Raw genomic sequence first — 16,146 nt, forward strand, 5'->3', positions numbered from 1 at the left:
GCATTTCCATCCAGAATTCTGGTGATTGTTCAGAAGCCAAAGCAGGCAGGATGAGGATCTGAGCAAATGGAGAAAATGAAACAGAAATACTCGGCCCTGAACTTTTACTTCTCTGAAACATTGGAGGAAAATTGTAAACTACAATCCACTTCACAACATCAATATTGTTCTCCTTTTCTGCTCTGTGGTAATTAGATCTCCCGGGGAGTGACGGAGTAATTGAGAAAGGTCCACAGCTGGCGTAAACATGGATTGTAGACTGAGGAACAACAGCAGGTGAAATAGCACAGGATTGTGAGAGCACCAACCAGAGAGAACCCTTGCGATTCAAAGAGCTTCTAGAGATCGACTGGGGAGAAAGGTAGGAGAGAGTCCCATTGACTCAGATACACACTGGTCCTGGAGATGGACTGGGGAGAAAGGTCAGAGAGAGTCTCATTGACTCAGATACACACTGGTCCTGGAGATGGACTGGGGAGAAAGGTCAGAGAGAGTCCCATTGACACAGATACACACTGGTCCTGGAGATATACTGGGGAGAAAGGTCAGAGAATCCCATTGACACAAATACACACTGGTCCTGGAGATGGACTGGGGAGAAAGGTCAGGGAGAGTCCCACTGACTCAGATACACACTGGGCCTGGAGATGGACTGGGGAGAAAGGTCAGAGAGTCCCATTGACTCAAATACACACTAGTCCTGGAGATATACTGGGGAGAAAGGTCAGGGAGAGTCCCACTGACTCAGATACACGCTGGTCCTGGAGATGGACTGGGAAGATAGATCAGAGTCCCATTGACTCAGATACACACTGGTCCTGTAGACAGTATACAAAGGTTACAGGTTAATGCAGGAAATGGTGAGAATGGGACTGGGAGAGTCTGACCACTGAGCACAATTATCCAGCATGAGGCCGTGCAATGGGATGTGAAGTGAGATCAGTTTCTGTCTCTAAACACACAGTCACACTGAATCTTGTGTGTTGTAGAGTACAGGGATTTGATCTAAGAGGTGACTCCAGTCTGAGGCCGAGGCCAGTAGACTTTAACTATCTCCCCGCCCCCAGCACCAACTCAAAGAACTGACCTTTATGATGGCCATGATATCAGTATTATACTGCCTGTTAAGGTGATACCAGACATTCAAATATATTTCCTATCCAACTCCCTAAAGTCTTATAATTCTGAACTGGATGCTGGGTTTTACGAAAATGTATTTACTCTGATTCTTTTGCTGGATTTCACAATTGAAGTTGATTTAAATGATTAATTTATTCATAAACTGGTGATAAAATGATATATAAATCTTATATTTTAATAAAGATTTGTAAAATTGCAAACAGTTTATTATTTTGTGTGGTCACCTGATCCAGCTCCCTTCCTTGGCCGAGGGTTCTGGTTATTAAACTGAGAGAGGTGTTTGTCCCGATATTTTCTAGATTCCTTTCCCTGCTCGTTCAGCACAGTCCCCTGATTATCGTGGAGCCTAAAAACACCATGTTTCAGCTCTTCAAAGACTGACTGGAGTTTCCAGAATTGTCCTTTACTGAAATTTTGTAACATTTCAGATGTGCAACGGTGACGATCGGATATTTCGCCATCAAGTTCAGTATATTGTGTAATTTAAATGGTCACTGTTAACAGTAACAGATTTAGATGGTTTAAGACAATCTGATTTTCAGCAGTCACAGGGTGTATCTCCAACAATGTGACTTTTATTGATGTATTTCTGTAGATGCGGCGCTGCTTAATGTTCTGTACAGCTGGAACTGACGGTGGATTCAGTAAATCCGCAGTGTCAGGTCTGGTGGTGTAAAAAATCCGTTATTGGAATCGCAGCTTCATGGTTAGAAACACTGGCTGAATGTTCAGGGTTAATGTTCTGAACTAAACTCCGAACATGTGATGTTGGTTTTGTTATTTCCGTGTTCAGTTATTTTCGGCAATCGAGTTCCTCTACTTCTAGGGTAACAATCTGTTCGATCGCAGCACAATGGCAAACATTCAAAGACCGAATGGATGAGCTACAGAATTTGCTCATCCCAGTTTGGCATAAAAATAAAACAAAAAAGGTGACTCAACCGTGGCTAACAAGGGAAATTAGGGATAGCATAAGATCCAAGGAGAGGACATATAAATTGGCTAGAAAAAGCAATAATCCTGAGGATTGGGAGCAGTTTAGGATTCAACAAAGGAGGACAAAGGGATTAATTAAGAAAGGGAAAATAGAATATGAGAGTAAGCTAGCAGGGAACATAAAAACTGACTGTAAAAGCTTTTATAGATATGTGAAGAGAAAAAGATTAGTGAAGTCAAGCATAGGACCCTTACAGTCATAATCAGGGGAATTTATAATGGGAAACAAGGAAATGGCAGACCAACTAAATACATACTTTGGTTCTGTCTTCACAAAGGAGGACACAAATAACCTCCCAGAGATGCCGGGGAACATAGGGTCTGATGAAAGAGAGGAACTGAAAGAAATCAGTATTTGTAGGAAAATGGTGTTAGGAAAATTGATGGGACTAAAGGCCGATAAATCCCCAGGGCCTGATAATCTACATCCCAGGGTACTTAAGGAAGTGGCCCTAGAGATAGTAGATGCATTACTGGTCATCTTCCAGAACTCGATAGACTCTGGAACGGTACCCATGGATTGGAGGGTAGCTAATGTCACCCCACTATTCAAAAAAGGTGGTAGAGAAAAAGCAGGGAATTATAGACCGGTAAGCCTGACATCGGTAGTGGGGAAAATGCTAGAGTCTATTATAAAAGATGTAATAGCAGAGCACTTGGAAAGCAGTGACAGGATCGGACAAATTCAACATGGATTTACAAAAGGTAAATCATGCTTGACTAATCTACTGGAATTTTTTGAGGATGTAACTGATAAAATAGATAGGGGAGAACCAGTGGATGTGGTGTATTTGGACTTTCAGAAGGCTTTCGATAAGGTCCCACACAAGAGATTAGCGTGCAAAATTAAGGCACATGGGATTGGGGGCAAGGTATTGACTTGGATAGAGAACTGGTTGGCGGACAGAAGGCAAAGAGTTGGAATAAACGGGTCGTTTTCCGAGTGGCAGGCAGTGACTAGTGGGGTACCGCAAGGATCGGTCCTAGGACCCCAGCTGTTCACAATATATATTAATGATCTGGACGAGGGAATTGGATGTAATATCTCCAAATTTGCAGACGACACAAAGCTGGGCGGGAGGGTAAGCTGCGAGGAGGATGTCGGGAAACTCCAGTACGATTTGGACAGGTTGGGTGATTGGGCAGAAACATGGCAAATGCACTATAATGTGGATAAATGTGAGGTTATCCACTTTGGTGGCAAAAACAGGAAGGCAGATTATTATTTGAATGGCAATAGATTGGGAGAAGGGGAAGTGCAAAGAGACCTGGGCGTCCTTGTGCACCAGTCACTGAAGGTAAGCATGTTAAGAAGGCAAATGGTATGTTGGCCTTCGTAGCAAGAGGGTTCGAGTACAGGAACAAGGATGTCTTGCTACAGTTGTACAGGGCCTTGGTGAGACCGCACCTTGAGTATTGTGTGCAGTTTTGGTCACCTTACCTGAGGAAGGACGTTCTTGCCATGGAGGGAGTGCAGCGAAGATTCACCAGGCTGATACCTGGGATGGCAGGAATGACGTATGAGGAGAGATTGTGTCGATTGGGCTTATACTCACTGGAGTCTAGAAGATTGAGAGGGGATCTCATCGAAACCTATAAAATTCTGTCAGGTCTGGACAGACTAGATGCAGGAAGGATGTTTCTGATGGCTGGGGAGTCCAGAACCAGGGGTCATAGTCTAAGGATAAGGGGTAAGCCATTTAGGACGGAAATGAGGAGGAATTTCTTCACCCAGAGAGTGGTGAACCTGTGGAATTCTCTGCCACAGAGGGCGGTGGAGGCTAGTTCATTAAATATATTCAAGAAAGAGTTGGATATATTTCTTGAGGCTAAAGGAATCAGGGGATATGGGGAAAAGGCAGGGACAGGGTACTGAATTTGGATGATCAGCCAATACATTGAATGGCGGAGCAGCCTCGAAGGGCCAAATGGCCTACTCCTGCTCCTATCTTCTCTGTTTCTATGTTTCCAATTTATATCCGAAGGACCGTGAAACTTCAGTGTAAACTGCAGTCTATGTATTCGGTAGTCTAGGAGTTGGAACCTGTTGTTTCTGAGCAGTAGGTTATATAGATACATATATTTCGTAATACCTCCTCTTGCTATGATTTATTAACGCTTTGTTCTAAATTTGATAACACCTGTTTCAATACATTTTGTATAGAGAATATTGTTCCACGTTATTCGGTTCTGGGCACTGCTCCCTCGTAAGATATATTGGTCTTGGAGAGGATGCTGCACAGGTTCATTGGAATGACACCGGAGATAAAAGTGTTCAATTATGAGGACAGGTTGCATAGACTAGGTTTTCTATTCCCCAGAAGATGAAGTGGTGATTTAATTGAGGTTTTTAAGATGATTAAAGGATTCGGTAGGGTGGATAGACAGAAATTATTTCCTCTGGTGGAGGAGTCTTGAACAATGAGGCAGAACCTTCAAATTAGAACTAAGCTCTAATGATGTCAAAGTATTTCTCCACAAAAAGGGTTGTGGAAAACTGGAACTCTCTCCCCCTAAAAGCTGTTGCGGCTCGGTCAATTGAAAATGTCAAAACTGAGATTAGTAGATGTTTGTTACGCATTAAGGGTTAACGAACTACGGCGCATGCATTGAGTGAAGACCCAGATCAGCCATGATCTACTGGAATGGTGGAACAGTCTGAAGGGGCTGAATGGCCTCCTCCTGTCGCTATGTTCAGTTGTATTCCTCCCACCACTGGGGGCGATGTAGTGAACATTCCCGCTGTCCACCTTTTCCCAGGAGCGCAGTGAAGACATCCCAGTCCCTCTGCCTCAGTCTGAGCAAAGCCATGGAGATTGAGTTGTGATGAATTAAAAGCCTGCTCCCTCTCCAAGGAGAAACTAGACCGCGAGAGGCAGCGACAGCGACCCTCCGCTCAGCAAACTCCAGCCCGGCTTTCACACCGGGAGGCGGAGGGGGATTATCACGCAGGCGCAGTGATGTCACAGTCAGCCTGAAATATCAGAAACAACAACAGGAAATGCTGGAAAAACTCAGCAGGCCAGGCAACATCCATGGAGAGAAAAAACAGAGTCAAGGTGTCGGGTCGAACCCTTTTTCAAAACTGGAAAGGAAATAGATCGAAAGGCAGTGCTGGGAGAGAACAAAAGAAGTGAAGAGACATTGAGAGGTATTCAAAACGAGACGCGATGGTGATAGGACGAGTGGAGACAGAAGACGGCTCCAGATTAGGTGTGAGATGTTCTGGCAGAATGGGAGACAGCTGCCATGTGGGAGATCTGTTTCATTTCCTTTCCAGTTTTGAGAAAGGGTTCGACCCGAAACGTCGACTCTGTTTGTTCTCTCCACGGATGTTGCCTGGCCTGCTGAGTTTTTCCAGCATTTTCTGTTGTTGTTTCGGATTTCCAGCATCTGCAGTATTTTGCTATCGTACTGAAATATCAGAAATAACAACAGAAAATGCTGGAAATACTCAGCAGGCCAGGCAGCATCCGTGGAGAGAGAAACAGAGTTAACGTTTCAGGTCTGGGACCCTTCATCAGAACTGGAAAAAACTGGAGATGTAACATATTAAGCGGGTGCAGAGACAGGGGTGGGGGGGGCGGTTAGGAGGGGAGGAAGGAATTGAAAGAACACCCTGTACTATTGAAAGAGGCAGGAAAGATAAAATGTTGCAAATGGGAATGGCCTCTTACCCTCTCTAGATCTTATCATTGCTAACTGCCGACGTGACGTCGGCCGTCTCCATTTCTCTGCTCCCCTCACTCACTCCAACCTACCTCCCTCTGAACTTGCAGCACTCCGTTCGCTCCGATCCAACCCTAACATTATCATTAAACCTGCTGATAAGGGTGGCGCTGTTGTTGTTTGGCGAACTAACCTCTACCGTGCGGAAGCTGAACGCCAACTCTCCAACACCTCCTCCTACCTCCGCCTGGACCATGACCCCACTAGCAAACATCAAGCCATTGTTTTCAAGCGTGTCACTGACCTCATCTCCTCTGGAGATCTTCCCTCCATGGCCGCCAACCTCATAGTCCCCCAACCCCGCACAGCCCGCTTCTACCTCCTTCCCAAGATCCACAAACAGGACTGCCCTGGTAGTCCCATCGTTTCAGCCTGTTCTTGCCCCACGGAACTTATCTCTTCCTATCTCGACTCTATTTTTTCTCCCCTTGTCCCATCTCTTCCCACCTACATTCGCGACTCTTCCGATGCCCTCCGTCACTTTAAGAATTTCCAGTTTCCTGGCCCCAACTGCTTCCTTTTCACCATGGACGTCCAATCCCTCTACACCTCCATCCCCCACCAGGACGGCCTTCGGGCGCTCCGTTTCTTCCTTGAACAGAGGCCCAACCAGTCCCCATCCACCACCACCCTCCTCTGCCTGGCTGAACTTGTTCTCACATTGAACAACTTCTCCTTTGACTCCACTCACTTCCTCCAAATTAAAGGTATTGTTATGGGAACCCGCATGGGCCCTAGCTATGCCTGCCTGTTCATGGGATATGTGGAACATTCTTTGTTCCAGTCCTACTCAGGTCCTCTCCCTCACCTCTTTTTGCGGTACATCGATGACTGTATTGGTGCCGTTTCCTACTCTCGCCCAGAACTAGATAAGTTGATTCACTTTGCTTCCAATTTCCACCCTTCCCTCACCTTCACATGGTCCATCTCCGACTCTTCCCTTCCGTGACTTCTCCGTCTCCATTTCTGGCGATCGGCTTTCAACAAACATCCACTACAAGCCCACTGACTCCCACAGCTACCTGGACTACACTTCCTCCCACCCCGCTTCCTGTAAGGACTCTATTCCATTCTCCCAGTTTCTCCGTCTACACCGCGTCTGTTCTGACGATGCCACCTTCCATACTAGTGCTTCCGACATGTCTTCCTTTTTCCTCAACCGAGGATTCCCCTCTGCTGTGGTTGACATGGCCCTTGACCGTGTCTGTTCTAATTCCCGCACTTCTGCTCGCACCCCTTCCCCTCCCTCCCAGAACCACGATAGGGTTCCCCTTGTCCTCACCTTTCACCCCACCAGCTTCCACATTCAACGGATCATCTTCTGCCATTTCTGCCACCTCCAACGTGATCCCACCACCAAACACATCTTCCCCTCACCTCCCCTTCCAGCATTCCGAAGGGACCACTCCCTCCGCAACACCCTGGTCCACTCCTCAATCACCCGCAACAGCCCTTCTCCTTCACCTGGCACCTTCTCGTGCAAGCGCAGGAGATGCAACACATGCCCTTTTACCTCCTCCCTTCCCACTGTCCAGGGCCCCAAACACCCCTTCCAGGTGAAACAGCGATTTACTTGTACTTCTTGCAATTTAATATACTGTATTCGCTGCTCACGATGCGGTCTCCTCTACATTGGGGAGACCAAACGCAGATTGGGCGACCGCTTTGCGGAACACCTCCGCTCAGTCTGTAAGGGTGACCCCGAGCTTCCGGTTGCCTATCACTTTAATTCACCGCTTCACTCCCACTCTGATCTCTCTGTCCTCGGGCTATTGCATTGTTCCAATGAAGCTCAACGTAAGCTCGAGGAACAGCACCTCACCTTTCGATTGGGCACTTTGCAGTCTGCGGGACTCAACATCGAGTTCAACAATTTCAGAAAATTATCCCTGCCCCCATTTTTCATGCAGTATGATTTTTGCCACTCCCATTTGCAACATTTTATCTTTCCTGCCTCTTTCAATAGTACAGGGTGTTTTTTCAATAACTTCCTCCCCTGGCCATCTCTGCACCTGCTTAATATCTGTTACATCTCCAGCTTTTTCCAGTTCTGATGAAGGGTCCCAGACCTGAAACGTTAACTCTGTTTCTCTCTCCACGGATGCTGCCTGGCCCGCTGAGTATTTGCAGCATTTTCTGTTGTTGTTTCTGAAATCTCAGAGTTGCATTGCCTTCCCGCGCAGGCGCAGTCGCGCTCCCTCTGTCTGACGCAGGCGCAGTACCGCTCTCTGACGCAACCGCAGTACCGCTCTCTGGCGCAGGCGCGCTCTCTCTCTGACGCAGGCGCAGTCGCGCTCTCTCTCTGACGCAGGCGCAGTACCGCTCTCCCTCTCTGACGCAGGCGCAGTCGTGCTCACTGCCGTCATTCCAGCTCAGTTTGCCTCTGGTGCTGGGCCGGGTTGATCGATGACTGAGGGTCAGGAACATTGCCCAGGTTACGGGGGCCGCGCTCTGTGACTGAGGGAACTCGGCCCGACAGCGGCTGCTCAGCCCGGAGTTTAGATCACAGCGAGGGAGGGTCACCGCTCTGGTCAGTAACTCCGCACAGAAAATGGCGCATTTCCGTCTACAGCAGTGAGAATGCGGAAGTCTCGCTTCTCATTTTTTATATCACAGGGAGGAAGGGGATTCACAGGATCACAGCTCCGGTTAGTAACTCCCCGGGGAATGAGCTGAACCGGCTCACAATACAGGGGCTGGTCCGGGGGTGGAGGGCGCGGTGGGTTCATCAGGTCCCGGGGAATGAGCTGAACTGACTCACAATACAGCGGCTGGTCCGGGGGTGGAGGGCGTGGTGGGTTCATCAGGTCCCGGGGAACGAGCTGGACCGGCTCACAATACAGGGGCTGGTCCGGGGGTGGAGGGCGCGGTGGGTTCATCAGGTCCCGGGGAATGAGCTGAACCGGCTCACAATACAAGGGCTGGTTCGGGGGTGGAGGGCGCGGTGGGTTCATCAGGTCTCGGGGAATGTGCTGAACCGGCTCACAATACAGGGGCTGGTCTGGGGGTGGAGGGCGCGGTGGGTTCATCAGGTCCCGGGGAATGAGCTGAAGCAGCTCACAATACAGGGGCTGGTCCGGCGGTGGAGGGCGCGGTGGGTTCATCAGGTCCCGGGGAATGAGCTGAACCGGCTCACAATACAGGGGCTGGTCCGGGGGTGGAGGGCGCGGTGGGTTCATCAGGTCCCGGGGAATGTGCTGAACCGGCTCGCAATACAGGGGCTGGTCCGGGGGTGGAGGGCACGGTGGGTTCATCAGGTCCCGGGGAATGAGCTGGACCGGCTCGCAATACAGGGGGCTGGTCTGCGGGTGGAGGGAGCGGTGGGTTCATCAGCAGTTTGGACAGGAAATGGTGCATTTCTGCCCAGAGCAGTGTAAATGGGGGAGTCTCAGGAGGGTGGAAATTTACTGTGAGGAAAATCTCCAAACTAAACACACAGCCCCGGAACTGGGGATCTGAGGAAAGGGACAAAATCAAACAAATACTCGGCCTTGAAATTGAATTTTAATAAGCAGATTAAAAGTCTACATTACATTATTTCACGCTTTCAATATTGTTCTTATTTTCTGCTCTGCAGCAATTAGATCTCCCGGTGAATGATGGTGTGATTGCGGAAGGTGATCAGCTCGAAGTAAACAGGGATTGTAGACTGAGGAACAACAGTCGGTGAACCAGCACAGGATTGTGAGCACCAACCGGAGAGAACTCTTCCGATTCAAAGAGCTTCCATCGATGGACTGGGCCGAAAGGTAAGAGAGAGTCCCATTGACTCAGATACACACTGGTCCTGTAGCTGGACTGGGGAGAAAGGTCAGGGAGAGTCCCATTGACTGAGATCCACACTGGTCCTGGAGATGGACTGGGGAGAAAGGTCAGGGAGAGTCCCATTGACTGAGATCCACACTGGTCCTGGAGATGGACTGGGGAGAAAGGTCAGAGAGAGTCTTATTGACTCAGATACACTCTGGTCCTGGAGATGGACAGGGGAGAAAGGTCAGAGAGAGTCCCATTGACTCAGATACACACTGGTCCTGGAGATGGACTGGGGAGAAAGGTCAGAGAGAGTCCCATTGACTCAGATCCACTCTGGTCCTAGAGATGGACTGGGGAGAAAGGTCAGAGAGTCCCATTGACTCAGATACACACTGGTCCTGGAGATGGACAGGGGAGAAAGGTCAGAGAGTCCCATTGACTCAAATACACACTGGTCCTGGAGATAGACTGGGGAGAAAGGTCAGAGAGTCCCATTGACTCAGATACACACTGGTCCTGGAGATGGACAGGGGAGAAAGGTCAGAGAGTCCCATTGACTCAGATACACACTGGTCCTAGAGATGTACGGGGAGAAAGGTCAGAGAGTCCCATTGACTCAGATACACACTAGTCCTAGAGATGGACTGGGGAGAAAGGTCAGAGAGTCCCATTGACTCAGATACACACTAGTCCTAGAGATGGACTGGGGAGAAAGGTCAGAGAGTCCCATTGACTCAGATACACACTGGTCCTAGAGATGGACAGGGGAGAAAGGTCAGAGAGTCCCATTGACTCAGATACACTCTGGTCCTGGAGATAGACTGGGGAGAAAGGTCAGAGAGAGTCCCATTGACTCAGATACACACTAGTCCTAGAGATGGACAGGGGAGAAAGGTCAGAGAGTCCCATTGACTCAGATACACTCTGGTCCTGGAGATAGACTGGGGAGAAAGGTCAGAGAGAGTCCCATTGACTCAGATACACACTAGTCCTAGAGATGGACTGGGGAGAAAGGTCAGAGAGTCCCATTGACTCATATACACACTGGTCCTGGAGATGGACTGGGGAGAAAGGTCAGAGAGAGTCCCATTGACTCATATACACACTGGTCCTGGAGATGGACTGGGGAGAAAGGTCAGAGAGTCCCATTGACTCATATACACACTGGTCCTGGAGATGGACTGGGGAGGAAGGTCAGAGAGAGTCCCATTGACTCAGATACACACTGGTCCTAGAGATGGACTGGGGAGAAAGGTCAGAGAGAGTCCCATTGACTCAGATACACTCTGGTCCTGGAGATGTACGGGGAGGAAGGTCAGAGAGAGTCCCATTGACTCAGATACACTCTGGTCCTAGAGATGGACTGGGGAGGAAGGTCAGAGAGAGGCCCATTGACTCAGATACACTCTGGTCCTAGAGATGGACTGGGGAGGAAGGTCAGAGAGTCCCATTGACTCAGATACACTCTGGTCCTAGAGATGGACTGGGGAGGAAGGTCAGAGAGAGACCCATTGACTCAGATACACACTGGTCCTGCAGACAGTACACACAGGTTACAAAATGAGGCAGGTCTTGGTGAGAATGAGAGTGGGAGTGTCTGACCACCGAGCACAATTATCCAGCATGAGGCCGTGCAATGGGATGTGAAGTGAGGTCAGTTTCTGTCTCTAAACACACAGTCACAGTGAATCTTGTGTATGTTTTAAAGTAAAGGGGTTTGATCTAAGAGGTGACTCTGGAGCAGAGCCCAGCAGATGGACACGTGTCTGTTTGTTAGGTGGGGCTGAACTCACACCGACACCTTCGGACCTCAGTGTTAAAATATTTCAGATCTGGTGACAAATCAAGGGGAAAGATTGAACAGGGAAACTAATTAAAATCAATTCATTGAACACGATTCAGAGACAAACCTATAGCCTGTGACCAGATATGGAGTATTGTCAGATAGTGAATGCTGAGCACAGCGTTATTATGTCAGAAGTAGGAGCAGAAGTCTGCCACACAGCCCCTAGAGCCTGTTCCACCATTCAATAAGATCATGGCTGATCATCGACCTCAACTCCACTCTCCTGCCCGATCTCCATATCCCTGGATTCCCCTAGAGTCCAAAAATCTATCTATCTCAGCCTTGAATATACTCAATGACTCAGCATTCGCAGCACTCTGGGGCAGAGAATTCCAAAGAGTCACAACCCTCTGAGTAAAGAAATTCCTCCTCACCTGAGTCTTAAATGACCGACCACTTATCCTGAGACTATGCCCCCTAGTTCTCGACACTCCAGCCAGGTGGAACAACCTCTCGGCATCTACCCTGTCAATCCCCTTCAGAATCTTATATGTTTCAATGAGATCACACCTCATTCTTCTAAACTCCAGAGAGTATAGGCCCATTCTACACAATCTCTCATAGAACATTCCTCTCATCGCAGGGATCAATCCAGTGAACCTTCGTTGCACCGCCTCCAAGGCAAGTATATCCTTCCTTAGATAAGGAGGCCAAAACTGTGCACAGTACTCCAGGTGTGGTCTCACCAAGGCCCTGTACAATTGTAGCAAGACTTCCTTACTCTTATACTCCAGGCCCCTTGCAATAAAGGCCAACATGCCATTTCCCTTCCTCACTGCTTGCTGTACCTGCATGCTAGCTTTCTGTGTTTCTGGCATGAGGACACCCAAATCTCTGATCACCAACATTTGAAAGATTCTCACCATTTAAAAAGTGTTCTGTTTTTCTTCCTCACATTTCCCTACATTATACTGCATCTGCCACCTTACTGCCCACTCACTCAGTCTATCTATATCCCTTTGCAGACTCTGTGTTCTCCTCACAGCTTACTGTCCCACCTAGATTTGTATCATCAGCAAACTTGGATACATTTCACTCGGTCCCTTCATCGAGGTCATTAATATAGATTGTCAATAGCTGAGGCTCCAATACTGATCCTTGCGGCACCCCACTAGTTACAGCCTGCCAACCTGAAAAAGATCTGTTTATCCCGACTCTGTTTTGTGTCCGTTAACCAATCCTCTATCCATGCTGCTTTATTATCCCCAACCCCATGAGCCCTAATCTTGTGTAATAACCTTTTATGTGGCACCTTATCGAATGCCTTTTGGAAATCCAAATATACTACATCCACTGGTTCCCCTTTATCTACCCTGCTAGTTACATCCTCAAAAAAACTCTAATTAATTTGTCATACACGATTTGCCTTTCATAAAACCATGTTGACCTTGCCTAATCATGTTATGATTTTCAAGTGCCCTGATACAACTTGCTTAACAATCGCTTCCAGCATTTTCCGAATGACTGGCCTGTTGTTCCGTTTTCCCTCTCCCTCCTTTCTTGAATAGCGGTGTTACATTTGCGACCTTCCAATCCGCTGGGACCGTTCTAGAATCTAGGGAATTTTGGAAGATCAAAACCAATGCATCCACTATCTCTTCAGCCACCTCTTTTCGAACACTAGGATGTATGTCATTGGGTCCAGGGGATTTGTCGGCTTTTAGTCCCATTAGTTTCTCTAGTACTTTTTCTCGACTTGTATTAATTACCTTAAGTTCCTACCCTTGGTTCCCCACCATTTTTAGTATGCTTTTTGTGTCTTCTACTGTGAAGACAGATACAAAATATTTGTTTAACGTTTCTGCCATTTCATTATTCCCCATAATTTCTCCTGTCTCAGCCTCCAAGAGACCAATGTTTAGTTTTACTATTCTCTTCCTTTTTACATACTTGTAGAAGCTCTTACAATCTGCTTTTATATTTCTTGCTAGTTTTCTCTCATTGTATTTTTCCCTTATCAATGTTTTGGTCAACCTTTGCTGGTTTTTGAATCTTCCCCCAGTCCTCGGGCTTACTATTATTCTTTGCAACATTATAAGCTTCTTCTTTCAATCTAATGCTATCCATAACTTCTTTAGTTAGGGTGGGGGGCGGGGGGCTGAGCCAGTGGGTGTGGGGGGGGGCAGAGGCCTGGGCCAGTGGGGGGAGAACGTGGGCCTAGGCCAGTGAGGGGGCGGAGGCCTGGGCCAGTGGGGGAGAGTGGGGGCCTAGGCCAGTGAGGTGGCAGGGGGCTGGGCCAGTGTGTGTGGGGGGCGGAGGCCTGGGCCAGTGGGGGAGAGCGGGGGCCTAGGCCAGTGAGGTGGCGGGGGCCTAGGCCAGTGAGGGGGCGGAGGCCTGGGCCAGTGTTGGGGCGGTGCGGAGTGCTGGGCCGTAGGGGGCGGGTATCTGGGTCAGTGAGGTGGCGGGGGGCTGAGCCAGTTTGGGGGAGGGGGTGCTGTGCCCGTGGGGGGACAGAGGAACAACATCACTTGAATTGTACAGGATCGGTCAGAAGGTAAGTTCCATGTTGCTGAGCCTCACTGCAAGTAAAATATGCATTGAATGAGGTGTTTGATAGAAACATAGAAGATAGGAGCAGGAGAAGGCCATTCGGCCCCTCGAGCCTGCTCCGCCGTTCAATTAGATCATGGATGATCATCCAATTTCAGTGCACTGTCCCTGCCTTCTCCCCATATCCCTTGATCCCTTTAGCCTTTAGAACTATATCTAACTCCTTGAATATATTTAATGAATTGGCCTCAACTGCCTTCTGTGGTAGAGAATTCCACAGGTTCACCACTCTCTGGGTGAAGAAATTCCTCCTCATCTCAGTCCTAAATGGCTTACCCCTTATCCTTAGACTGTGACCCCTGGTTCTGGACTCCCCCACCATCAGGAACTTCCTTCCTGCATCTAGTCTGTCTAGTCTTGTTAGAATTTTATAAGTTTCAATGTGTCCTCCTTTGTGAAGACAGAACCAAAGTATATATGTATTTAATTGGTCTTCCATTTCTTTGTTCCCCATTATAAATGCATGAGGGAGAAAGGAATCTCAGGTTATGCTGATGGGGTTAGATGAAGAGCGCTGGCAGCAGGCTCGTGTGGACCATCAAGTGGCACAGACCACTTGGGCTGAATAGCTTGTTTCTCTGCTGTTAATTCCATGTAAAACAGGAGGTGACGATGCCGCATTTTCTGAGACAGTTTGGTATAAAGAGAACATCAGAAGCTTTGCTCTAATTCTGTAACGTGCAACAAGCAAACTCCTCCGGTGGAACTGGGAGATTCCAGTCGCCCAGCCAGAGCACGTGGAATATTCTGTAAAAGTGAAATGAGTTTAACTGTTTCTATATCATTGAATCACAAATAAGGTTTGTGTATTTCACAGAAGAGGGTTTGATCAGAGACTCGTCCCGTTTGCCACGTGGGTGAAGAGTCAGGCAGGTGCATCTCCATCTCCAGCCTCCCTTTCCTCAATGTTTTGCCGCCTCCCGAATTTCTGCCCATCTTTTTCACAGCCTCATGTTTGAATCTCTCCAATCAGGTTTCTGCTCCTGCCACAGCACTGAAATGGCAGCAACCAAAGTCCCAATCGACACATTCTGAGACTGTGACCATGGTAAACGATCCCTCCTCATTCTTCTCGACCTCTGCCGTCTTTTACACGGTCGAGCACGACACCCTCCAAGGCCTCTCCCCCGTTGTCCAGCTCAGGGTTAGGGTTTCCTCCGGGTGCTCCGGTTTCCTCCCACAGTCCAAAGATGTGCGGGTTAGGTTGATTGGCTATGATAAATTGACCCTTAGTGTTAGGGGGATTAAATACGTGGGGTTACGGGGATAGAGTGGGATATGTGTTGGTGTCGGGGTTACGGGGATTGGGTGGGATATGTGTCGGTGCAGGCTCGATGGGCCGAAATGGCCTCTATCTGCTCTGTGGGGTTTCTGTGATTCTGTGACTGCCCTCACTTGGTTCCACTTTTACCTACCCAGTCGTAGCCAGAGAATCTCCATCAATGGCTTCTCTTCCCGCTCCCGCACTGTTAACACTGGAGTCCCCCATTGATCGCCCCTCGCCCCCTCCTGTTTCTCATCTCCGTGCTACCCCTTGGAGACAGCCGAAGACAAGTGGTCGGCTTTCACATGTACCCTGACCCCACTCTGCTCCACATCTCCACCAGCTCTCTCGAACCCGCCACTGACTCTGCTTTCTCACGCTGCTTATCCGACATCCATCTGTGATTAGCTGCACATTTCTCCAATTAACCATTGGTAAGACCCAAGACATGGTCTTTGGCCCCTGCCAGGAATTCTGTTCCCTCCTTGTACCCAATCAGTGTCTCAGATTTAAACATACCATTCGCACGTGATATCAAGAAATGGCTGCCTGCACTGGATACAGGAAAGGGTATGGGCCCCGACAACATCCCAGCTGTTGTGCTGAAGACTTGTGCTCCAGAACTAGCCGTGCCTCTAGCCAAGCTGTTCCAGTACAGCTACAACACTGGCATCTATCCGACAATGTGGAAAACTGCCCAGATGTGCCCGGTCCACTAAAAGCAGGACAAATCCAACCTGGCCAATTACCGCCCCATCAGTCTACCCTCAATGATCAGCAAAGTGATGGAAGGTGTCGTCGACAGTGCTATCAAGAGGCACTTATTCACCAATAACCTGGTGAGTGATGCCCAGTTTGGGTTCCACCA

At 48.6% G+C, this 16,146-nt stretch overlaps 1 protein-coding gene across 13 annotated transcripts in view; it reads left to right on the forward strand.

The window, feature by feature from the left end:
- Window positions 1-217: 217 nt before the first annotated feature.
- The window catches only part of LOC147083112 (NACHT, LRR and PYD domains-containing protein 3-like), an 82,589-nt gene continuing 66,660 nt past the window's right edge, over window positions 218-16,146 (forward strand). For 6 of the 13 annotated variants that reach the window (XR_015075983.1, XR_015075984.1, XM_085980253.1 and 3 more), the window contains exons 1-2: window positions 8,225-8,395; window positions 9,443-9,614. The gene's annotated coding sequence lies outside the window, so the exon portion shown is untranslated. Of the gene's footprint in view, window positions 362-8,224; window positions 8,514-9,442; window positions 9,615-16,146 lie in introns of those variants that run through there. The other 7 variants (XR_015075981.1, XR_015075979.1, XR_015075982.1 and 4 more) reach the window with 3 other exon arrangements.

This window comes from Somniosus microcephalus, unplaced genomic scaffold, assembly GCF_052327205.1.
Source record: "Somniosus microcephalus isolate GS21.2 unplaced genomic scaffold, FLI_Smic_1.0 scaffold82, whole genome shotgun sequence".
Taxonomy (NCBI): domain Eukaryota; kingdom Metazoa; phylum Chordata; class Chondrichthyes; order Squaliformes; family Somniosidae; genus Somniosus; species Somniosus microcephalus.